The sequence below is a fragment of the Leopardus geoffroyi genome, chromosome E2 (genome assembly GCF_018350155.1).
Source record: "Leopardus geoffroyi isolate Oge1 chromosome E2, O.geoffroyi_Oge1_pat1.0, whole genome shotgun sequence".
NCBI lineage: Eukaryota > Metazoa > Chordata > Mammalia > Carnivora > Felidae > Leopardus > Leopardus geoffroyi.
The window spans coordinates 24,166,758-24,192,077 of record NC_059335.1 but is presented as its reverse complement, the minus strand read 5'-3'; positions in this window follow the sequence as shown (position 1 = coordinate 24,192,077).

Here is a 25,320-nt window from a genome sequence, read left to right as displayed (position 1 = left end):
AGTGTAAGAGGGTTCCTCTTTCTTGCATCCTTAACAACATCTGCTGCTTCCTGTGTTAATTTTAGCCATTCTGACGGGTGTGAGGTGATATCTCATCATGGTTTAGATTTGTATTTCCCTGATGATCAGTGATGTTGAGCATTTTTTCATGTATCTGTTAAGCATCTGTATGTCTTCTTTGGAAAAATGTCTATTCATATCTTCTGCCCATTTTTAATTGGGTTATTTGTTTTGGGGTATTGAGTTTGTTAAGTTCTTTATAGATTTTGGATACTAACATGTTATCAGATACGTCATTTGCAAATATCTTCTCCCATTCAGGCAACTAAAAGGTTGCCTTTTAGTTTTGTTGAGTTTTTCCTTCACTGGGCAGAAGCTTTTTATCTTGATAAAGTCCCAATAGTTCATTGTTGCTTTTGTTATCCCCACTTCAGGAGATGTATCTAGTAAGAAGTTGCTATGACTGATGTCAAAGAGGGTGCTGCCTATGTCCTTCTCTAGGAATTTAGGTCTTTCATTCATTTTGAATTTATTTTTGAGTATGTTGTAAGAAAGTGGTTCAGTTTCATTGTTTTGCAGATTGCTGTCCAGTTTTCTCAGTACCATTTGTAGAAGAGACTGTCTTTTTCTCATTGAATATTCTTTCCTTCTAGGTCAAAGATTAGTTGACCATATAGTTATGGGTCCATTTATGGATTTTCTATTCTATTCCATTTATCTATGTGTCTGTTTTGTGCCAGTACCATACTGTCTTGATCACTACAGCTTTGTAATATAGTTTGAAGTCTGAAATCTGGATGCCTCCAACTTTGCTTTTCTTTTTTACAATTGCTTTGGCTATCCAGATATTTTGTTTTGCAATTTCATACAAATTTTAGGATTGCTCTAGCTCTATGGAAAATACTGTTGGTATTTAATAGGTATTGCATTAAATGAGTAGATTGCATTGGGTACTATAGACTTTTTTTTAATGTTTGTTTGTTTGTTTGTTTGTTTAGAGAGAGCAGAGGAGGAGCAGACAGAGAGAGAGAGGAAGAGATAATCCCAAGCAGGCTTTGTGTTGTTAGCACAGAGACTGACATGGGCTCAATCCCATGAACCGCAAGATCACTGTCTGAGCCAAAATCTAGAGTCAGATGCTTAATCAACTGAGCCACCCAGGTGCCCCTGAGTAGTATAGAAATTTTAATATTTGTTCTTCCAATCCATGAGCATGGGATGTTTTTCCATTTCTTTGTATCAATTTCGATTTCTTTCATAAGTGTTTTACAGTTTTCAGAGTATAGATCTTTTACCTCTTTAGTTAGGTTTATTCTTAAGTACCTTATGGGTTTTTGTGCAATTGTAAATGGGATTGATTCCTTGATTTCTCTTTCTGCTACTTCATTTTTGGTGTATAGAAATGCAACAGATTTATGTACATTGATTTTATATCCTGTGATTTTTTTCAGAATTGCTTTATATTGGGGTTTTTTGTGGTTCTACACAAATTTTAAAATTGGTTGTTCTAGCTCTGCAAAAAATGCTGGTGGTATTTTGATAGGGATTGCATTAAATGTGCAGATTGCTTTAAGTAGTATACACATTTTAACAATGTTTTTTCTTCATATCCATGAACATGGAATGCTTTTCTACTTTTTCTGCTGTTCCTCTTCTAGTTCCTTTAGGTGTAAGGTTAGGTTGTGCATTTTGAGACCTTTCTAGCTTCTTGATATAGGCCTGTATTGCAATATATTTCCCTCTCAGGTGCCTTTGCTGCATTCCAAAGGATTTTAACTGTTATGTTTTCATTTTATTTGCTTCCATGTTTTTTTTCTTTTTTTCTTTTTTTTTCTTTCTTTTCCTTCTTAACCGTTAAATCTTTAGTAGGATGTTTTTAACCATTATGTATTTGAGAGCTTTACAATTTTTTTCTTGTTGTTGACTTCAAGTTTCATAGAGTTATGAGTGAAAATATGCATGATATTATCTCAATCTTTTAGTACTGGTTGATGCTTGATTTGTGACCCCATATGTGATCTATTCTGGACAATGTTCCATGTGGACTCAAAAAGAATGTGTATTCTGCTGCTTTAGGATGAAATGTTCTGAAAATATCTGTTAAGTTCATCTGGTCCATTGTGTTATTCAAAGCCATTGTTTCCTTGTTGATTTTCTGTTTAGAGGATCTGTCCATTATTGTAAATGGGGTGTTCAAGTCCCCTACTATTATCGTATTATTTTCAATGAGGTTTTTTTTAATGTTTGTTATTAATTGATTTATATATTTGGGTAATCTGAGTTGGAGACACAAATATTTACAACTGTTAGTTCTTGTTGATGGATAGACCCCTAATTATGATATAATGCCCTTCTTCATCTCTTGTTACACTCTTTTTCTAAAGACTACTTTGTCTGATTAATTATGGCTACTCTGGCTTTCTTTTGAGGTCCATTAGCATGATAGATGGTTCTCCATCCCCTCACTTTCAATCTCCAGGTGTCTTTAGGTCTAAAGTCAGTCTCTTGTAGGCAGCATATAGACGGATCTCATTTTTATCCATCCCGATACTCTATGTATTTTGACTGGAGCATATAGTCCATTTACATTTAGAGTGATTATTAAAAGATACAAATTTAGTGCCATTCTGTTACCTGTAGAGTTGGTGTTTCTGGTTATATTCTCTGGCCCTTTGTAGTCCTTTGCTGCTTCTGTTTGTTTGTTTTTGCAATCCACTCAATGAGTCCCCCTTAAAATTTCTTTCAAGGCTGTTTATATGGTCATAAACTCCTTTAGTTCTTGTATGTCTGAGAATTCTTTTATCTTTCCTTCTCTTCTGAATGACAGCCTCGTTGGGTAAAGAAGTCTTGGCTGCATATTTTTTCTTATTCAGCATGTTGAAAATATCCCGTCAGTCCTTTCTGGCCTGCCAAGTTTCTGTGAAAAAATTTGCTGTGGAACTGATCTGTCTTCCCTTGTATGTTAAGGACTTTGTTCCCTTGTTGATTTCAAGATTCTTTCTTTGTATATTTTCTGAATTTGACTATGATATACCTTGACAATGTTTGGCTTTTGTTGTATTTAATGAGAGCTCTCTGTGCTTCTTGGATTTTGATGTTTGTGTCCTTCCCAACATTAGGGAAGATTTTACATTCAGTGTTAAGGGTCATTGTGATGTCTGTAGGTTTCATGCTTGTAGTGATGTCTCTGGTCCTTTGTGGTCCTTGCAACATTTCACTCACAGAATCCCCCTTAAGATCCCTTGTAGGGCTGGTTTAGTGGTGATGAATTCCTTTACTTTTTGTTTGTTTGGGAAGACCTTTATCTCTCCTTCTATTCTGAATGACAGTCTTGCTGGATAAAGAATTCTAGGCTGCATATTTTTCCTATTCATCACATTGAAGATTTCCTGCCATTCCTTTCTGGCCTGTCAAGTTTCAGTAGATAGGTCTGCCACTCGTCTTATGAGTCTCCCTTTATATGTTAGAGAGTGTTTATCCCTAGCTGCTTTCAGAATTTTCTCTTTATCCTTGTATTTTGCCAGGTTCACCACGATATGTCGTGCAGAAGATCGATTCAAGTTACGTCTGAAGGGAATTTTCTGTGCCTCTTGGATTTCAATGTGTTTTTCCTTCCCCAGGTCAGGGAAGTTCAAGTACACCTTCACTTTCTCTCTCTCTTCTTCTGGAATTCCTATGATATGGATATTGTTCTGTTTGATTGCATCACTTAGTTCTCTAATTCTCCCCTCATATCCTGGGTTTTTTTTTTCTTATCTCTCTTTTTCTCAGCTTCCTCTTTTTCCATAATTTTATCATCTAATTCACTTATTCTCTCCTCTGCCTCTTCAATCCGTGCTGTGGCCGCCTCCATTTTATTCTGCACCTCATTTTTAGCATTTTTTAGCTCCTCATGACTATCTCTTAGTCCCTTGATCTCTGTAGCAATAGATTCTCTGCTGTCCTCTATGCTTTTTTCAAGCCCATCGATTAATTTTAAGACTATTATTCTAAATTCTTGGTCTGTTATATTGCTTAAATCGTTTTTGATCAATTCGTTAGCTGTCACTACTTCCTGGAGTTTCTTTTGAGGATAATTCTTCCATCTCATCATTTTGGATAGTCCCTGCAGTAGCTCCAAACTGCAGAGCACATCCCCTGTGCTGTTGTGAGAAACTTGTGTTGATGGGCTGGACCACACTCAGGCCTGATGTCTGCCCCCACCCCACCACTGGGGCCACAGTCAGACTGGTGTGTACCTTATCTTCCCGTCTCCCAGGGCTGGACTCACTGTGGAGTGGTGTGGCCCCTGTCTGGGCTACTTGCACAGTGCCAAGCTTGTGGTAATGCTTTCATGGGATCTGGCCAAGGGTCTATTAGCCGAAGTGGATCTGCATGGTGCACAGGGGCAGGAGGGGCAGGCTAAGCTTGCTTTGCCATCAGTGGTCCCCTGCAGGAGGGGCTCTGAATCACTGGGAGGGAGGCAGACCTGTTGGAGGGATGGATCCATAGAGACACAGCATTGGGCATTTGTGCAGTGCAATCAAGTTCAGTGATGGGAATTGGTTCCTTTGGAATTTCGGTTGGTGGATGGGAGAGGGAGATGGCACTGGTCAGCATCGTTGTTCGCCGCTGAGCTGAGCTCTCTCTTCCAGGGGCTCAACACCTCTCCCTCCCTGTGTCCTCTCACCCTCCCCGCTCTCCGAGCACAGAGCTGTTAACTTTTAACATTCCAGATGTTAAGTCCCTCTGGCTGTCAGAACTCACGGAGTCCCCCCTCTCCTTTTGCTAGCCAGACTTTGGGGGTTCTGCTTTACCAAACGGGCTTCCCCTCCACCGTCCCAGCTCCCTCCTGCCAGTCCGTGTAGCATGCACTGCCTCTCTGCCCTTCCTACCCTCTTCTGTGGGCCTCTTGTCTATGCTTGGCTCTGGACAGTCCATTCTTCCAGTCTTCTGGCGGTTTTCTGGGTTATTTAGGCAGTTGTGGCTGGAATCTAAGGGATCAGCAGGACATGGTGAGCCCAGTGTCCTCCTATGCTGCCATCTTCCTGGGCCCAAAAGTTCTGCTTATGAGTTTTTCCTACACTACAGAGAATACACACATAAGGCCAGTCACTCAGCAGTCAGCCAGTATTTACTAAGCATAATGGCATTTGAATTCAGCCTGGATCTCTGATTGTAATGTTTCAGTACTGTGTTAGAGGTTATTAATGATAGTTGCAATTATTATCAGTGATTGTTGTGTGGTTGGGAGCACCAGAGGCAGAACTTTTGGGTCCAGGAAGATGGTGGCGTAGGAGGACACCCATTTACAATTGCGCCAAGAAGCATAAAATACCTAGGATTAAACCTAACCAAAGATGTAAAAGATCTGTATGCTGAAAACTATAGAAAGCTTATGAAGGAAATTGAAAAAGATATAAAGAAATGGAAAACCATTCCATGCTCATGGATTGGAAGAATAAATAATGCTAAAATGTCAATACTACCCAAAGCAATCTACACGTTCAATGCAATCTCAATCAAAATTGCACCAGCATTCTTCTCGATGCTAGAACAAGCAATCCTAAAATTTGTATGGAACCACAAAAGACCCCGCATAGCCAAAGTAATTTTGAAGAAGAAGACCAAAGCGGGAGGCATCACAATCCCAGGCTTTATCCTCTACTACAAAGCTGTAATCATCAAGACAACATGGCATTGGCACAAAAACAGACACAGAGACCAATGAAATGGAATAGAAACCCCAGAATTAGACCCACAAATGTATGGCCAAGTAATCTTTGACAAAGCAGGAAAGAATATCCAATGGAAAAAAGACAGTGTCTTTAACAAATGGTGCTGGGAGAACTGGACAGCAAAATGCAGAAGGATGAAACCAGACCACTTTCTGACACCATTCACAAAAATAAACTCAAAATGGATAAAGGACCTGAATGTGAGACAGGAAACTATCAAAACCCTAGAGGAGAAAGCAGGAAAAAACCTCTGTGACCTCAGCCGCAGTAATTTCTTACTTGACACATCCCCAAATGCAAGGGAATTAAAAGCAAAAATGAACTATTGGGACCTTATGAAGATAAAAAGCTTCTGCACTGCAAAGGAAACAATCAACAAAACTAAAAGGCAACGGATGGAATGGGAAAAGATATTTGCAAATGACATATCGGACAAAGGGCTAGTATCCAAAATCTATAAAGAACTCACCAAACTCCACACCCAAAAAACAAATAATCCAGTGAAGAAATGGGCAGAGAACATGAATAGAGACTTCTCTAAAAAAGGCACCCAGATGGCCAACAGGCACATGAAAATATGCTCAACGTCACTCCTCATCACGGAAATACAAATCAAAACCACACTCAGATGCCACCTCACGCCAGTCAGAGTGGCTAAAATGAACAAATAAGGAGACTATAGATGCTGGAGAGGATGTGGAGAAACGGGAACTTTCTTGCACTGTTGGTGGGAATGCAAACTGGTGCACCCATTCTGGAAAACAGTGTGGACGTTCCTCAAAAAATTAAAAATTGATCTACCCTATGACCCAGCAATAGCACTGCTAGGAATTTACCCAAGGGATACAGAAGTGCTGATGCATAGGGGCACTTGTACCCCAATGTTTATAGCAGCACTGTCCACAGTAGCCAAACTATGGAAAGAGCCTAAATGTCCATCAACTGATGAATGCATAAATAAATTGTGGTTTATATACACAATGGAATACTACTTGGTAATGAGAAAGAATGAAATATGGCCTTTTGTAGCAGTGTGGATGGAACTGGAGAGTGTTATGCTAAGTGAAATAAGTCATACAGAGAAAGACTGATACCACATGTTTTCATTCTTATGTGGATCCTGAGAAACTTAACAGAAGTCCATGGGGGAAGGGAAGGGAAAAAAAAGTTAGAGAGGAAGGGAGGCAAACCATAAGAGACTTAAAATTTGAGAATAAACTGAGCGCTGCTGGGGAGTGGGAGGGAGGGGAATATGGGTTATTAGCATTGAGGAGGGCACCTGTTGGGATGAGCACTAGGTGTTGTATGGAAACCAATTTGACAATAAATTTCATATTTAAAAAAAGAGAAGTTTCTCCTCTCTTTGCTGTGATTATTGTTTGATAAGGGGTTTCTGGGTGAGGGCAAGCTTTCTATGGTTCATAATGGAAAACCTATCTCCTGATAAGACCTTTGTTAGAGTGACTGCTCCTCATCTCCTCCCAACTCTGCTTTGATTTTCATTCTTATTAAATTCCTTACTAGAGTGATTTCTTGAGTTTTTGTTTGTAGAAAAAGAAGATGTGTATACTTCTGGAAAAAAAATCTCTAGCATAAAAAAATATCAAGCCTGTTAGATATAAGAATTATGAAAAATTAGGTCAAGATATGTCTCTGAATTATCATCTAATTATAATTTGATTTATCACAAAGAAAATATAATCTGAAAGAGAAATGTCTCTGAGTCAGAGAAGTGTCACATATTTGTTTCTGAGAAGCAGGCTTCAGCTGAGTAGTTTGAAATAGCAATTAACGACAGTTAGCATAATATAGCCACGGCATTCTCAATAAATGCTTGTTATATGAATGAGTAAATGAACAAATGCGTTAATGATTGAATAAATGGATAAATGTGTTGGCAAATATACGAGTACATAAATACTATATAATCAGATTTTTGGCCTTCTGAAAATTAGTAATGTTAGGCTTATAATAAAATAAAAGTCTATAACAAAATGATTTAAAGTTCTTTTTTTCCTTCTACATGTCTATATGTTTTATATTATAAAAGTCTATTTAAAAATCTATAGTTCTTTTATTTTTCAAAAATCAGACACCATTCCTTTTTTGTGAACAACATCTTTAATTTTCAAGTCCTAGCTAGAAGTATCTATCAAGAGAAGTTTTTGTTTTTATGATGTAGATATTATAGTAAAATTAATTTTAAGTTTGGGATCAGATTTTCTGGGTTTGAATCTCCCTCTGACCCTTGTCCATCTATGTGACTTTGGGCAAATTATTTATTCTGTAGGAATTTTTGTTTCTTCATTTGTAAAACTGAGTAATAATAAGTATCTTAGAGGTGGAGAAGCTTAAAAAAGATAATACATGTAAAAGCACTGAACTCAGTGCTTACTATATACTAAGAATTCAACAAGCTTTAGCTGTAGATATTATTATAATGATTAGTGTTGAGGTTTTGGGGGTGATAGTGGTGGGGTTCGTGGGGTCTGGAGCCAACAACCAGGAAAGTATTCTTGAAGACGTCTTTGGTGCAAAAAGGTGATTTTATTGAAGCATGAGGACAGGGCCCATGGGCAGAAAAGCTGCCCAGGGACCAAGAGGAGAGACTGGTTATATACTATGGAGTTGGGGGAGGTAAAGTCCAGGGGAAGTTTCCAGTGAGATTTTCATATGCTAAAGAAGACTCACAGGATACTGGAAGCCTAGTTATTGTCAAGGTAAGGTAGCTTTTTTCCGTCTGGCGAGGCATTAAAAAGACAGTAAGGAGTTCCCGGAGAAACGTTTCACTCTGCCAACCTTATTTGTCAATGGGCTGCAGGTTATAAGAAAATTTAGTTTTATCTGCCCTTTCCTTCTGCCTTTGTTTCCCACATCACTTTGGAGGGGTGAATGAGACTTTTAGGCCCAGCAAGACTATGATCTCTATCAGTTAATCATTTTTTCCCCTTTTGTTTGTTCTTGGGCAGCCAGGAGTGCCCAGGAATATCACACATATCCCACCTGGAGGTGGGGGGAGGGGGAGTTATGGTCTGTCAGCTTGCCTTATGTTCATTCCCTCATCAGTTTTCATTAATTTAGTAGATAGTTAAATCCATAATTTATTTACACCTATTTAATAATCTATTAAGTATAGACCTCTGTTTAGGGATGGTGGACCAAACACTTGCCTTTGTTTTCTAATTACCTATCTTATCCAGATATCCCATGATAGTGAAAAGATTAATTTTTAAAGCCAATCATGGCACCCCCAAGAGCAAAAATAAAAGGTTAGAACATTAGAGGAATGAAAACATTAGAATTTGGCAACTAGACAGAGAAAAGCTAACTCCTGAAGGTGCTGGGAAGTCAGAGAAGGCACTTACATTACAAAAACATCAGGGTAAATATCTATTCATGTGCTTATGTACTTATCAGCATATTTGTCAAGTTACTCAATTAAAAACAGACCAAAAAAAAAAAAAAAAAAAAAAAAAGAAAAAGACCAAAAAAATAGAACAGGGGAGGGAAAATAAATCCAGAAGACCCAATATCCAAATAATATAAATTTTAAAGACCGAACAGAGAAATTGGAGAAGAGGTAATCATTAGAAAAAGAAGTGAAGAACATGGATTGTCAGTTTTTAAGGCTTGTGAAATGCCCAGTAAAATGGTTGACCTAGTCCAATGGCCAGCAAACCACTACCAATTCTGGCCCCTACTTGTTTTCATATGTCTCGGGATTTGAAGGGATATTTACATTTTTAAATGGTTACATTTTATATGATCATATAAGTACCAACATGATATTCTTGATTTTGCTTCTCAGCCTGCAATGTTTAAAATATTTACTGTATAGTTCATTAAAGAAAAAGTTTTCCAGTACTCTGGTTAATAGACTCACACTAAAGCTGTAAAAATGTTGGAACAATGAAGACAAATAGAATATTTTAGCGAGGACAAAACTAGCTGGCATACAAAAGTTCATTGCTTAGAATTCCTTTGGACTTCTCAAGTACAAGCCTGGAAGCTAAAAGACAAGGAAGAAATATCTTTATAATTATGAAAGAAATTATCAAACCTAGAACTCTATACATTGTTAAACTGTAAGGATAATGACATAATTACTTTCAGGAGTATAAATTCTCAAAAAATGAACCATCCTTACACTATTCTCCAGGAATCTAATGAAAAATATAATCTAACAAAATCTAAAATGAGAGAGTAAACCAAGAAACAGTAAAACAGAGACTCTCAATACAGGGGATCTGACTCATGGAAGGTGAAGATTACCCTAGGATAACAGTAAAGGGAGACCCTAGGAGGAGAGTTGTAAACCAAGCCTAGAGGACAAACTGACTAGAGGGGCTGTTTTTGTACTGGGATAATTAACTCCAAGCAAATGAAACTTATGAAATACCCAGTGTATTTAACTGTACTAAGGGGAAATTTACACAGTTGGCTGAGATTTGGGGGTATGCATTAGTGGTAGGGGAAAAAGGATCAATATAAATTTCAGGATGGTGATGGGGATAGATTAGATTGTATGAGAATGGCTCAACAGCCACAAAATGGAACATTTGTCAATGGGCTTTGACTAACAAGATTTATAATTCTCTGTCTGGAGATGAAGAATGGGAAGTTTGTAAACGTATGTGTGAGATGGTGGCGAATAACTAATACTGACCTTTCAGAGTGGGAAGTCAAAAGATGATGCTGAAAACAGAAACGTGTTATTTAGAAGTGTTGGTGTAAATACCAAAAGAAATGGCTAAATATTAAAAGGAGTGCTCTGAGAAACTGAGAGGAAAGGATAGGATAGATTTTTTTGTGTGTGATCAGCCTAAGGACAATTTAACCTTTGAATAGTAAGCATATATATAACTTTGAGACAAATTCAACAAAACAATGACAACAAAACATTTTTATTTAAATTTCATCATACCTTTTTTTCCTAAGAAATTGCAACTTAAAAAAAATTATTTATGGTGTATCTCCAAATGTGAACATGGTTGTGCTCAGGTCAAGATAAGGTGCATTGATAGGAGAACTAGAAAATGAAATTATATATATATATATATATATATATATATATATATATATATATCCCCACATGTCATATCCCAAATTATTATTTCACATAAGCAGCAGAAAAAAATCTGATATAAAGTATCTGTCTGGACATATTTGGCACTGTCCATGCCAGTTTTTCAGAGGCAGAGGAGGGCAATTATTTTCTACATTTACTTTGTTTTCTATTTATTGAGTATCTACTACATGTCAGGCATTATCCTGATGGGGCATTCTATATATTGGCTTTTGCAGTCCACAAAAAAAAATTCTTCAAGATAATTTGAGAACCCAAAGTTTAAAAGAGTTGGCAACTTTATGAAGGCCACATAGCTACTATGTCTCAGGATTTGAACCCAGGTCAGTCTGTCTAACACTAAAGTTCTTTTCGTATCATTTGCTTTTACCACATTGCTCTCACCAGAGAGATGGGAAACTAGGGCAGCAGAAGTCTGCAGCAGAAGGATCAAGGAAAGACAGCTCCTGGTGAGACTTCCCACTCTTCTACCATTTGTGAGAGTGGCTCAGAGTAAACCTCTTTTTCAGTTGATTGGAAAAAAAAAAAAGTTTGCTAGTCATTAGATTAATCTGGAGCCCCTGTTGCAGATGGACAGGTGAGCAGATGGAGTAGGTGGTGGTCATGCAGGATCTTTCCAGATACATGGGCCACACCACTGATAAGTGGCTATAGCTCTGAAGTCTGAGCCCTGTTGAATTCTTGGGACTTTACAGATGAATTGGAATCTATCCTATTTGAATGCATATACATTTCAAACTTAATTTTTTTCAGTTTATTAACCAAATCAATATATTATATCCTCTTTTTGAAATGCTGCAAGCCATTTCAATAAATTCAATAGAGTCATTTCTCTTGAAGTTTATCTGAATTATTTAGCAACATGGTGACCCTGTAGTGGGGCTTACTTTATCCTCCTTCCTTAAATACAGATTGATTTTACACTGTTTTTGATCCACAGAAGAAATTCTAGGTACCTTTGCCCCTTTGCCCTCTTATAACAGCTCTCCAACTAGTCTTAAGGGTTAACTTACTTCAAGATAACGTACTCCTTACTTGTTGACATAAGACCCTTGATTTGTAACAGACAGACCAGTGGCCTTAATGAGTGAAGGACCAGAACTTTCCCAAGCTGCATAGACTAGCAGCTCTATTTGAAACCATATTGGCTTTATGATTAGCCTAGCAATTTTTTTTTAGCAAAATGTTATTTTCTTAGGTCACACAAATGAATTTACTAACCTTTTGGATATCTTAGACCTTACTATCCTTTGCAGAAAGAGCAGAGCACATCACAAAACAAGAATCTAACCCCCTCATACAATACTGAGGGGGTTATTTCAACAACTGAAATAACATTTGCAGTTGGCACCATTAAGCCTGCGTGTAATCAAAAAATGTTGCAGAATACTATGCTTCTTTTACTGATTAAGTACACTAAACCCCTTTAAAAACTTTTGGGACATGGGGCACCTGGGTGGCTCAGTCGGTTAAGCATCTGACTTCCAGCTCAGGTCATGATCTCACAGTTCTTGAGTTTGAGCCCTGCATCAGGCTCTGTGCTGACAACTCAGAGCCTAGAGCCTGCTTCAGATTCTGTGTCTCCCTTTGTCTCTGTCCCTCCCCTGCTCATGCTCTGTCTCTCTCTCTCTCTCAAAAATTAATAATCATTAAAAAAAAAGCTTCTTGGACAGACACAAACATCAGGAAGTGGTTTTTTAGAAGTATTTATTTAAATTCTTTAATTAGGGGGCACCTGGGTGGCTCAGTTGAGTTAAGCATCTGACTCTTGATCTTGGCTCAGGTCATGATCTCACAGTTTGTGAGTTGGAGCCCTACATGGGGCTCTGTGCTGACAGCACAGAGACTGCTTGGAATTCTCTCTCTCTCTCACTGCCCCTACCACACTCATGCTCTCTCTCTCTCTCTCAAAATAAACAAATAAAACTCAGTTTTTAAATTCCAATTGGTTAACATACAGTGCAATATTAGTTTCAGGTGTATAATTTAGTGATTCAACACTTACACTTACAACATCCAGTGATCATCACAACAAGGTCCCCATCACCTATTTAACCCACTCCCACCCACCTCCCCACTGATAACCATCAGTTCGTTCAAAACTACAATGAGATATCACCTCACACCTCTCAGAATGGTTAAAATCAACAATACGAGAAACGAGTGCTGGTGAGAATGTGGAAAAAGGGGAACCCTCTTACATTGTTGGTGGGTATGCAAACTGGTGTAGCCACTCTGGAAAACAGTAAGGAAGTTCATCAAAATGTTAAAAATAGAACTACCCTATGATCCAGCAATTGCACTACAAGTATTTACTGAAAGAATACAAAAATACTTAATAAAGCGACATATACACCCAAATGTTTATAGCAGCATTATCTACAGTAGCCAAATTATGGAAAAAAAGCCCAAATATTCATCAACTGATGAATGGATGGATATATATATATATCCATCCATTCATCAGTTGATGGATAGATATAGATATGATATCTCATATATGTATATCTAATATATGTATATGTATATATACGGATATATATCACAAAAAGAATGAAATCTTGCCATTTGCAATGATGTGGATGGGGTGAAAGAGCATTATGCTGAGTGAAATATGTCAGAGAAAAACAAATACCAAATTATTTCACTCATATGTGGAATTTAAGAAACAAAACAAATGAGCATAGGGAAAAAGAGAGAGAAGTAAACCAAGAAACAGCCTCTTAACTATAAGAATTGGCTTTTAGACAAGAGTCTACCTTATCTCCAGGTAGTCAGCCTCCTGAAAAAAGCTTAAATTCCTTTCCAATCAAAACTCCTCTTGTGAGTATTGGCCTTTCAAGCAGTGAGCAGCTGAGTTTGGGGTTTAGTAACACTCTGTTCCTCCTTACTGTTGTCAGAATTAGTTTAGGAGCAATATTTTTTTGTCCAGCAAAACCATGTCATAGTATAATTCCTTTCTCACATTTTCCTCGTGCCCTCAGACCAGTTTCCTTTCTTTACCATGGAGGTCAAACATTTATATACATTAGAAAAGACTACAGCAAATTTTTTATTACTACATTTTCTTAATAATGTTTTTTATTTATTATTTTTTGAGAGAGAGAGAGAGAGAGAGAAATAGAGACAGAATGCAAGCTGGGGAGGGGCACAGAGAGAGAAAGACACAGAATCTGAAGAAAGCTCCAGGCTCTGCGCTGTCAGCACAGAGCCTGACGCGGGGATCAAACTCAGGAACCTTGGGATCATGACCTGAGCCAAAGTTGCTTAACTGACTGAGACACCCAGGTGCCCCTGTTATTACTACATTTTTAATAAGTAACCAGGAGCTGTCTTCAGGCAGGGAATTAGATGATGCTTTATATTAACCTGAAGGGCAGATTCAGAGGTTAAGCCTGACCTCAACTTTGATGAAAATAATGAAAGAGGCTTAAATTATAAGTGAGAAAGCAAGAGAATGAAACAGAGCCAGAGAGAACACCACATCTACCTAGCAATTAAGGACAAATGGAAGACAGAGAAGAAAAGGGTCACTTTGACATCTGTTATTCTAGCAATGTTTCTTTTAACGTTATTCATAATTATTTCCTTCTAGTACAAGGTCCAACCTCAAAGTAAAATCATAGCTGTTTATGAATAAAGTACAGTAATATGAATATTGGGGGTAGAATAATAAAAATGTGAGGTTTATGGTAGACTGCTGCAAAATATAGAATCTGTACATAAAAAGTAATCTCACCTTCTCCAAATGTGGGAATAGCAAAATTGATCAATTCTAAAACACTCCATAAAACTTATAGCCTCAAAGACACTGTGCTGTGGATTGGGAGGACTCCACACCAATGCACCACAGTGAAAGGGTGAAACAAAAAATAAAAGAGTCTGAGCACCTGGGTGGCTCAGTGAGTTAAGCATCCAACTTTGTCTCAGCTCATGATCTCACAGTTTCTGAGTTCAAGCCCCACATTGGGCTCTGTTGACAGCCCAGAGCCTGGAGCCTGCTTCAGATTCTGTGTCTTCCTCTCTCTCTGCCCCTCCTCTGAGTGTTCTCTCCCTCTCTCAAAAATAAATAAACATTAAAAAAATTAAAGAGCCAATGTATTTCAAGATACAAGGAAAGATTTCAAGGAAAGGAGCTGGGCTAATCTCTCATAAGAAGAATTATAAGGTGGCTACTTTGAACAAGTCATTTTGTCTGTCTCTGCAGTAAAAATAAATGCCATAATGGGGATTATCTATTATAGATTCACTGCCATCTCTCACTTGCCTTCAAGATAAAACAAATATGGGTTTAGTGGATAATGACAGGTAAAGGACATTTGCAATATCTGTGCCTGGGATCTTGTGTTTCATGTAAAATGCATATAATTGGGCACATGTAAAATTCAGTGGGTTGAGGGTCAATTTGATCAGTTTTATCACCTCCCTTTTCATCAGAAGCTGCACAGATTCTTTGAGTCTCCACTGTGTGCTTGGCCCTGTGTTTTGGCAGATACTTACATCCAGAGCTTCCAGGGTAGTAGGAAAACTAGAGGTGTATACTGTATAGTTTTATGGAAGGACTGACTGAGGATGTTATAGGCCATGGGGACATTGAGGTAAGAATTGTTACTGCATGCTGCTAGGATCACCTTTGAGGAAACACAGGGATTCAACAATATTTTTAACGACAGATCCAGGTGTAGATCTTGGTTGCACAAAAGCATGGAGACATAAAAATTCAAATTGAATATGATGGTGATGATTCCATGTTGGTTGAAAGGAAGCATCTGTGTAGCAAGAACGTAATAATAAAGGGAGTTTAAATTACAAGAAGGATATGTCATCTGCCTTAGTAATTGAGAAGAAATGGAAATGGAAGAAATAAAATAACACCTGTTATTCTACCTAGCAGACCTGGGGTCTGAAGAGGCTGCATGCTTCAGTGACAAGGCAAGAAGAACAGGTGGTAAGAAGTCACATTGGTTCCACAGAAAATGGAAAGGTAAGTGTAAAGCAAGGAAGGTGGTCAGACTATGGAGGACTTGAACCAATAGTTGCTATAGGGAAAAGGAGAAGTGTTGATTCCTGTTTCTGAACTATTGTTTGACAGAGATCTAGCCCTAGATTTTTAAGGTTGATAACAAGGTGGTATCAGGATAGGCAGAGGAGGAACCTCTTTATCACTCTTATTCTTTATTATCATGTGAAGCATTCTCTTATAGCTGCAGGTGGGCTTGCCTTGGCAATGCCTACAGTGCTGCTGAGTCTGTGCTGTTGTGGCCACCCCAACTGCCAGCACATATGGCCAACAATATGGCTCAGAGATGAACCTCAAAAGCTAAGGCCATTTTCTGCCCTTTAAAAATCATTACCTACAAGATTAGGAGGCTCCTAATTTTCCCTTTTTCTCTTTGCCTTCACCTTGTAAAGGAAGCTTCTGGCTGGACTACAGGGAGAATCTAGGTCAAGTTCAGGTGCAAAGCAGAAAACAAACTCAAGTGCAAATGTCAATATCAGCTGTGCATGGTCCTGGGGAGGGCTATGGACAGTGTCTTGAATGATAGAGAAGACCTCTAGCAATTGTTCAAAGCCTTTTCCTGGGAGTTTTTGGCATTAGCCATTACATGAATGATGGGGGAATTATGATCCATGAAGAATCTTCTACATTATCAGTTGTCTGAAAGATTCTATACTAATCTTAGCTCAAGCCCATTAAAATTTCATTTAGTGGGCACTGGTTTTGATCTTGGCTCCAGTCCTTTCAGGTTATAGCCACATTGCCTCTGTAGAGTAGGTTTCTCTGAGACATCAGTTGACTTTTTTTTCTAACTTATAAGCCAGTATCCAAATGATATCCATGAAACACTCCTGATCACAAAAGCATACCACTCTCTCTTCTTCCTTTTCAACTGCAAAATCCAAAGGAGAGGTTCCAGAATGGAAACGTGCTTGGTAGATACCATGCTGTTCTGCTGGCATGCAGTTCTACCAATCTGAGGATTCCACCCATGGATGAAAACTACAACCTCCTCAGCTTGATGGAAATGACTTTCATTCTTTTCACCCATCCAGTCAAAGATATTTACATTACCATAGAAAGGGGGTCAGCCATTTCAATCAAGACATCCTTTAAGATGGAAAAATGGAAGAAAATTCTAAATCAATCCAAACTCAGGCTTACTCCCTTATGAATGAAGGTTCAAGTCTTTGGGGAAAAACTTCTGCCCACCTTACTGGGGTTATTGTGAGTAGTAAATGAGATCTTTTATACAAACATATATTGTAAACTGCAAAGTTTTATGTCATAATGTAAACAGTGTTATCATGTCATTCATTCAACAGTCTCTGGAATTTAAGCTGAGTGATTTTTCCTCTGAATTTATACATCTCTCTCAGAAGAATCAGATTGTACCCAAATAGGTATAAATCCAGGTTAGAATAAAGGCACTGCTACCTGCAAGTCCCATCTCTTTATCTTCCCAGAGATAATCCCTCATGCAGTCTCTAGGGTTCAGACAAGATTTACCAAAGACCTTCATTTCTTCGTATTATTTGTCTCACCTTCCTCTGAACATCAGTTTGTCATGTTTCCCTCACATGTTCCTTCTTTCTTCAATTAGATTAGAAACCTGGCATTAGAAGGTAGGGAACCAGGGGTACCTGGGCTCAGGCACAGCACCTGGCTCAGGCCGTTAAGAGACATAACGCACCTGGCTCATGAGCACCTGGCTCAGGCCGTTAAGTGTCTGACTCTTGGTTTCGACTCAAGTCATGATCTCATGGTTGTGGGATTGAGCCCTCCATCAGACTCCATGCTGAGCATGGAGGCTGCTTGGGTTTTTCTCTCTCCCTCTCTCTCTCTGCTCCTCCTGTCCCTCTCCCACTGATGCACACTCTCTCTCTCAAAATAAATAAATGAACTTAAAGGGAAAAAAAGAAGGTATAAAACCAGTCTTGAATGTGCCATCTTAGTTACATGATCTTGATCAAGGCATTAGCATCTCTGGCTCATTTTCTTCATCTGTAAAGAGAACAAGAATACCTGTCCTATATGGTCTTTGCAAGAATGAAAGATAAACTGTGTAATTGTACTTGAATCTTTATACAACTCTCAGTTCAGTAATGTATTATTATCTCTCCTTCTCCCAGAGCAGTGTGTTCAATATACACTATAATTCCTGAGATTATTTTTCTAAGGATCTTCAATAGAACTTTACAGGAAAAAAATTCTGGGTGTTAAAAAATAATGGAGATTCATAGTGAAGTTGCCTGAAGTCATATCTGGAAGAAATATCAGGATATGAAGAGCCCTGGGGGATTAGAGAAGGAGCCAAAGAGGAAGAGAAAGAGAAGCAGAATAGCAGAATTTACACAGAGAACACAACTGAATATTGACTCAATGTCAATAGTCATAGGCATAATCTAGTGTAAGAACTGTCAACCACCTCTTAAAGTATCTGTATTGGGACTGGAGGGAAATTAAAGCATGATTAAAAAGGGAATGATGTCTTAGGTTTTCTTGTCTGACATCTGTATAGCACAGAAAGCAGGAATTTAGGCATTTTGTGGAAGCAAAAGGTGAGGAAGGAGCACAATGCATAGCATCTGGCAGGTCGAATTTGACAGAAAGAGATGGGTGCACACATTGAAGGGTGGGAGACTGAGGGCTACAGCAAACCTACAGGAGGGAAGTCTTGGCTGGGCTTCAAATGAGGATAGAGAGCAGGCCTGTCCTTGCACTGTCTGCTCACTGTCTACCCCTCAGTACTCCTACCACTTTCTCTCATGAGGGTCTGGCTCCCACTCCAGGAGTGGACATGTGACACAGATGATCGAGAAAATCTTGGTATCAAGACTTTTGTTGGAACTACTGGGAAATTGAAGTTATCTCTACTGGATAAGTCAGCTATAAGGATGAGATAAGCTGTAAGCTGAGTCCTCCACAAGAAGAGAGGCTTCTCAAGAGCTAAGCCAACATAGAGGAGACAGACGAGGCATGGGTCAAGGCCTCAACTGATATTAGCTAGCAAGGTCAGGGAGAATTTCATGGAGAGGATGGCATCTAAGACGGACCTTCAAGTTATGCTTGGATTTTGGTTGCATAGAACAGAAACCAGCTAACCTGAGCAAAAATGATATTTACTAGAACTCACAGAAAGCTTGGAGACTTGGGGACAAGATAATAGATAGGAAGCTTGGAGTCAGAAACAACAGTCAAAGTCACACCTCAAGAATAGCCCTAATAGAAGGACATCACTGCTTCCATTGTCCCTGGTAGGCATAGGAGGCCAAATCTGGTCCTTCTCTGTGCCTATATTGGATCCTCGTTGCTGCCATGTAAGCTTGGATGAGCTTTGAGCTACCTGTGAGCATTTAATCACTCACTAGACTGGGCAGGAGCATACCCAGCTGTGCGGTGAGAAGAAAATGTCTGGCCTTCTAGACCTTGCTAGGTGCCCTGCTTTCTATGAAGCTTCCCACAGTGTTGGATTCCTCAAATACAAGAGTGGAGATGGGGACCTGGAGAAAAACTTCTAGTGCATGCAACATTATGAGAGGCAGTGGGAGAGGGGGAGATAGGAGGAAAAGAAAGTTCACAGCATGTTTGAGGGACACCTATCAGATGGAAGAATGGTAGGTTGAAGCAGATTTGTAAAGATCCTTGAATATTCTGTTTCAGACAACGCTGTGGGCAATGAGGGAAACTTTCATATCTAAATTAACTCTTCAGTCAAGATGGAACTTGGAGCTTTGTTGCAAACGTGGAAAGCACCTGTGTGAACTTAGGAAGGGCTGTGTGAGTCCCATTTCTGAAGGCTGACCTGAATTCACTGAGCAGCGATGGCTGATGGTATTTTTGATATGGAATCTGCTATTCTCAAGTAGACTGAAGCCTGCTTGTTTCCAATACTGTGATCAGCTGAGTCTGCTGAGGGTGCACTGTCTAGAGTGCCTCAAGAGAGCTCATGACAGCTCCTGGCTTCTGCTCTGTTCCTGTCAAGTGTGCTCTGAATCTATTACACCTGAGGCTGGTCAAGGCCATGGCGCCTAACATTATCTTACAGAACAAGATCATCTCATGAAATATTAAATGTTCTGAATTAAATGGAGATTTCCAGTGCCACAAGGAACTGCCCCCAAAGGTCTAAGGGACTGGAAGAGGAACAAAGGGTCAGACTTTCAGCAGCTCTGTCCAATCAGTATGCATGCAGGAGGTAATTCTGTCACCAGGATTTGCACTTGGAAAGGTCCTCCTTCCCCATGGGACATTGTCTTCTGGCAACCCAAAGCAAACCCCTCCAGAGCATAGCATTTTTGATTTGCCTTAAAATCCAGTTTGTAACTGGCTCTGATGTGAACTGGGTAAATATTTCTGAGTTCCTTTCTATTTTTACATTTATCTCTCAGAAACACATTTTTCATAAAAGACTTGGCTATTTAAACTTTGCAAACTGGAACTATATGGAGTGGAAGGAGATAAACTTATTTCATATTGGGTGGAGGAAAAGCTAAACTTAAGAAATGAAAGCCCCTCCTCCCCTGCACCCCAGCTTTCCTGTACTATTGTACTTTCTTGAGTCTCTCCAGTTAAGGTAGGAATGAGACCTGCTCCTGAGGGCTACAAGGGAGTGATGGACTCACCAGGAATCTTTCTGTCTGTGTCTAGGCTAGCTAACTCCAGTGTGGGTATCTGCACATGGTGGCCAAAGACCCCTTGGAAGAAGTCTAAGAGATGATTCAATCATTCCCCACCTCTTCCCTTTTTTGGGGTAATACCACCAGTGCAGCTTAAATGCAGCTGATACTGCAGGAATACCTCCACTACTACCCCACCTCTCTGTATACGCTCACACACACTGCTTTAACGTGTGTAGATCTTTCCTTTTTCAGAAACAGGGAGCCCCACACCTTCAGGCACATACCCTTCCTTTTGTCTGGTTATTTGCCTGCTGACTTTTTTTTTTTCAACGTTTATTTATTTTTGGGACAGAGAGAGACAGAGTATGAATGGGGGAGGGGCAGAGAGAGAGGGAGACACAGAATCGGAAACAGGCTCCAGGCTCTGAGCCATCAGCCCAGAGCCTGACGCGGGGCTCGAACTCACGGACCGCGAGATCGTGACCTGGCTGAAGTCGGACGCTTAACCAACTGCGCCACCCAGGCGCCCAGCCTGCTGACTTTTTATCCTTCCCTCACTATGCTTTATATTCCAGGTAACTACATTTCCTTGGCTCCCTTGCCAACTAGCTTCTGTCTAAATTTTGTTAATGGGAGTCACTGGTCAAATAATAGAGGGAAATTGCAAGGGACAAGTCAAGGTATTTCTCTCTCTCTCTCTCTCTCTCTTTCTCTTTTTCTCTTTGCCTTGACAGGTATACCCTTCAACAGCCATGTCTTCTTGTTTCTATCTACCATCTACCACTACTATTTCCACCATAGTTCCAGCTCCTTCTATATGGCCTTGACTCCTGGTGTCTACCATGTCCCTTTGTTCTGCCAGCTCTTGGGGAGAAATGTCTTTTACTGTTGCTAATTCTGAGTCTGCATGTGGCTTCTCAGTATTTTTTTGTCACCTATGTTACCAGTTTCCTGTATTAAATTTCTTTTGTTTGAAATACCTAGAAGTTTGCATTTACTCACACTGATGGATAGATATACCTTGTTGTCCTCTTTCTTTTCCAGTAAACAGTCAGCTCAAAGCTACTTTTAAACATAAAAGTTTATGTTTATACATAATAAGATTGTGGTTTTTTGCTACTTATCTTTTGGTATCAAAGAAAATCTCCTCTTAAATTTTTATCTCATTTTTTCTTATGGTGGGAGGGGCTTGCCCAGATGGGAATCTGACTGAATGATTGGAATCAGTGTTGGACTCAGGGAAGTGAGGCCATAGCAGGGAATCCCTGAAAAAGACAGTGGGAACCATGGGCTCATACTTGTGAGAGTCTTGCTGCTGGTGATGAAGGGTAGCTAAGCCAGAGACTGCAAAGAAAACTAGGGGCCAAAGCTATGGTCAGGGTAAACATGTTATTGAACAAGCATGGGCTTAGCACAGACCCAGTCATGTGGAATTGGCATGATGTAACCAAGAAAATATGGCTTTAGAAGCAATGAAGAAATCTTAGGAGATCATGCCCTTCATTGGCTTTTGCTTAGAAAGGTACAGAATGAGTGAAACAGTTTAAAAGGGAGTAATTGGGTCAATCTCAGCTACAGACTATTGGTTTAGGATATATGAGGGCAGAAATTTTGCTTTCACTAAAGAAAGTAGGCACATCAGGTCTTCAGGCTGGTCTTCAGAAAACCTTGCTCCAGAGATGAAACTTCTGGTTTGGAAAGAGCTATTCCAGCTGTTACCTGCCTTCTCCCTCACTTCAAACAGGCCAGAGCCCTTTGGTTATGTCTGGGCTTCCTTGTGATCAGTCCTGTAGACAACCCCCTCCATTTATGGAGGAATGGGGCTGACACTGCTGGACCACAGCTGAGTGGCTAGGTAAAACTTCTTATCAGACAACTACATAGGAGCACTTTTAGAGTTTAAAAACCTATCAAAAAAGTGAGAAATGTCTATGCCAACAAGATAACAAAATCTGTTGTTCCCAGATATTGGTTAAGTTATTTTTCACTATTCAAGTTCTGGGAACAATTAAACAAGGAGAAAATGATGATCAGCAGGAAATCAGCAAGAAAGCAGCTAGATGTGGCTAAAACTGAGAAGCAGAAGGATCCCACTGCCTTGGAAAGGTTAGCGATGGGAGAGGTGGCTCTAGCCTGCCAGCTCCCAAATGAAAGCACTTGGACTCTTACTGTCTTTTAGGTTTCCCATCCATTGTGAGGTATATAAAAAAATCATGCTCCATTTTCCCCAAAACAATTATCTGTTAAAGTTTATCTTTGGCATAAAAAGTATCTACATTTCTCTCAAAAATTAAAAAAAAAAAGCATCTGTTTGATTTAAAAGCTTTAAGTTCTATACCCTAAATATAAGTTGGGACCTGTAGAAAAAAAGAAAAGTTTAAAGAAATAAAGCATAAACATCAACACATATAAAAGGTAACCTTTCTTTTGAAAGCTTTAGCTGTTCTAAAAAGCTTTTACTTAGGAAATATGTATTATTTCTCCAGGCCTTAGGAACACCAGGAGATAAATGTTTGCTGAAATAGAGGTTGGTGCTGTGGTCCTTCCTGGGGTCTCTGAATCAGGGTATCAGCACTGCCATAGTCCAAAGCATCTCTGGACTGAGACTGAAACTCTTTGGTCAAAAAGTATTCCTCAGGCTCAAACTAATGCTCAAAACTAAACAAACAAACAACCTACATTTCCATCCAATTTTAGTCTCTTACTGTACAGAAAGGGAAACTGAGATGAGATTCTGTGAGACATAAATATGAAAAATAATAGTTTATTCTGAGAGGGATAAAGGAAAGTGCTAAACTTACATTTCAAACTCAAGACAAAACCAAGATGATATTTTCTTCCTTCATCCTCACAGTCTCTGATTTCAGTATCTGCTTTTCTTGTCAAAGAACAGAGGGAATGGATGGTCAACTCTGTATGGTGTGATCACAGAGACATCACTGACCTTAGTCCAGCCCAAATCCCATAACTAGATCTGGATTAGGATAATGTTTCTTTTTTAAATTAATAAACTTTACTTTTTATAGAAGTTTTAAATTCATAGCAAAATTGAGTGGAAAGTATAATGAGTTCCCATATATCCCTGTCCCCCAACATGTACAACCCCCTCCACTGTGGACATCCCATACCACAATGGTACATTTGTTACAATTTATGAACCTACATTGCATATTAATATTACCTCAAATCTATAGATTACGTTATAGTTCAGTTTTACTGTTGTATATTCTGTGGTTTTTGACAAATGTATAATGACATATAACCACCATTGTATTATCATACAGAATGGTTTCATTGCCCTAAAAATCCTCCATTCTTTACCTCCATTCATCCCTGCCTCCTCCCTAACCCCTAATCTTATTATTGTATCCAGAGTTTTGCCTTTTGCAGAATAGTATATAGTTGGAGTCAAAGTATATGCAGCTTTTTCAGTGGTTTCTTTCACCTAGTAATATGACTTTATGTTTCTCCATAGATAATGTTGTTTTAAGGTATCCTTTTTTAAATGACACTCCTAGAAGGCAAACATGGTGAGTTTTCACCTCAGAAGAGACCTATTTAGAAGACAATTCAAATTTTATTCCTTTTACTAGGCTGCCCTAGAAGGGATTAAAAATAAATCTATTATTTCTTCAATGCTAACCTTCCAAATTGGATGAGGAAGGAGATTGTGTCTGCTTTATTTACCACTCTTTATTACTTAGTATAATTCCTGGCAGGTAGTCAGGATAGAATAAATATCATTGAATGGATGATTGCTAAGCGTCTATGGAAAAGAAAGGCTGGGGCAGTTACAGGGAGCTGCCTTTGCTGAGATACTTCTTAAGGGAGTGGGAACATCAGGGAACTGGTTGGTGTCCAGGTAGAAATAGCAGAGATAGGTCCAGGGACTGGAGAAGATCAATAAATAAGTCTGAATTCGTTTATGATATGCCATGTCATGTGGCATCCTATGATCTGGAAGAGAAAGTGGCACCCTACTGAATGTCCAACCCTCTTCCCAGCTCAACTGGTGACCCTCCCTCTCCACTCTTCTCCTAGTGCTGTGCCAGAAGACCTAGGAGCTAGTCATGGGCTCTTTGAATATTCCAAACCAAGTTCTTTGAATGAGCTCTTGAACCAAGTGTTTATTCCAAGTATTCTGATAAATTTAGTCTTTCTGGACCCGTAATTACCCAACAGCCAATGAATCATTTGCTACACTGTTCAGCTTAATTGCTATTTGTCTGAGCTTGTTTTCAATCACTGATCTTCTAGCAGAAATTCTTCTAAAGAGGATGGCCACAAAATAGGTATCTCTCAAGCATGCTATTATTATGGCATTTACTCTCTGTCTAATTATCAAAACTCTGTATGAATTTTGTGTGTGCACGTGTGTGTGTGTGTGTGTGTGTGTGTGTGTGTGTGGTGTTTACTGTTGGATTAGTGTTGATCAGCCTTGATGATGGTATGACTGATGTGGCATTAAGTGTATCACCTCTTCCCAGGTGGGTAGGCTTCAGTCAGAACACTGGAACTGGACTGCAGAGATCTGGCTTCCAGTCTTCACTCCACCATCCACTTATTGTGTGACTGTGAGGACATCTCTTCTCTCTGAGACTAGGAGATTAAGTAAGATAAGGATAAAATGTGACAAAATCAATAGTGAGAAATGTAGCAGTCACCGTAAAGGTAAAACAGATGAGCAAGATGGGCTGAGTTGGATTGGGATCTTTTGAGAACACACCTTCTTTACATGATAAACATGTAAGGTTTCATACCCTAAAAGAAATACAAATGGCTGCCCCCTCTTTCTCTTGAAATACTCATCCTCTCAGTATTTTGCTTCTGCACTTTGTCAGCAATATGGATACAGAGATCAATCTCTTCAGTTTGATAATAAACAATAAGATGAAC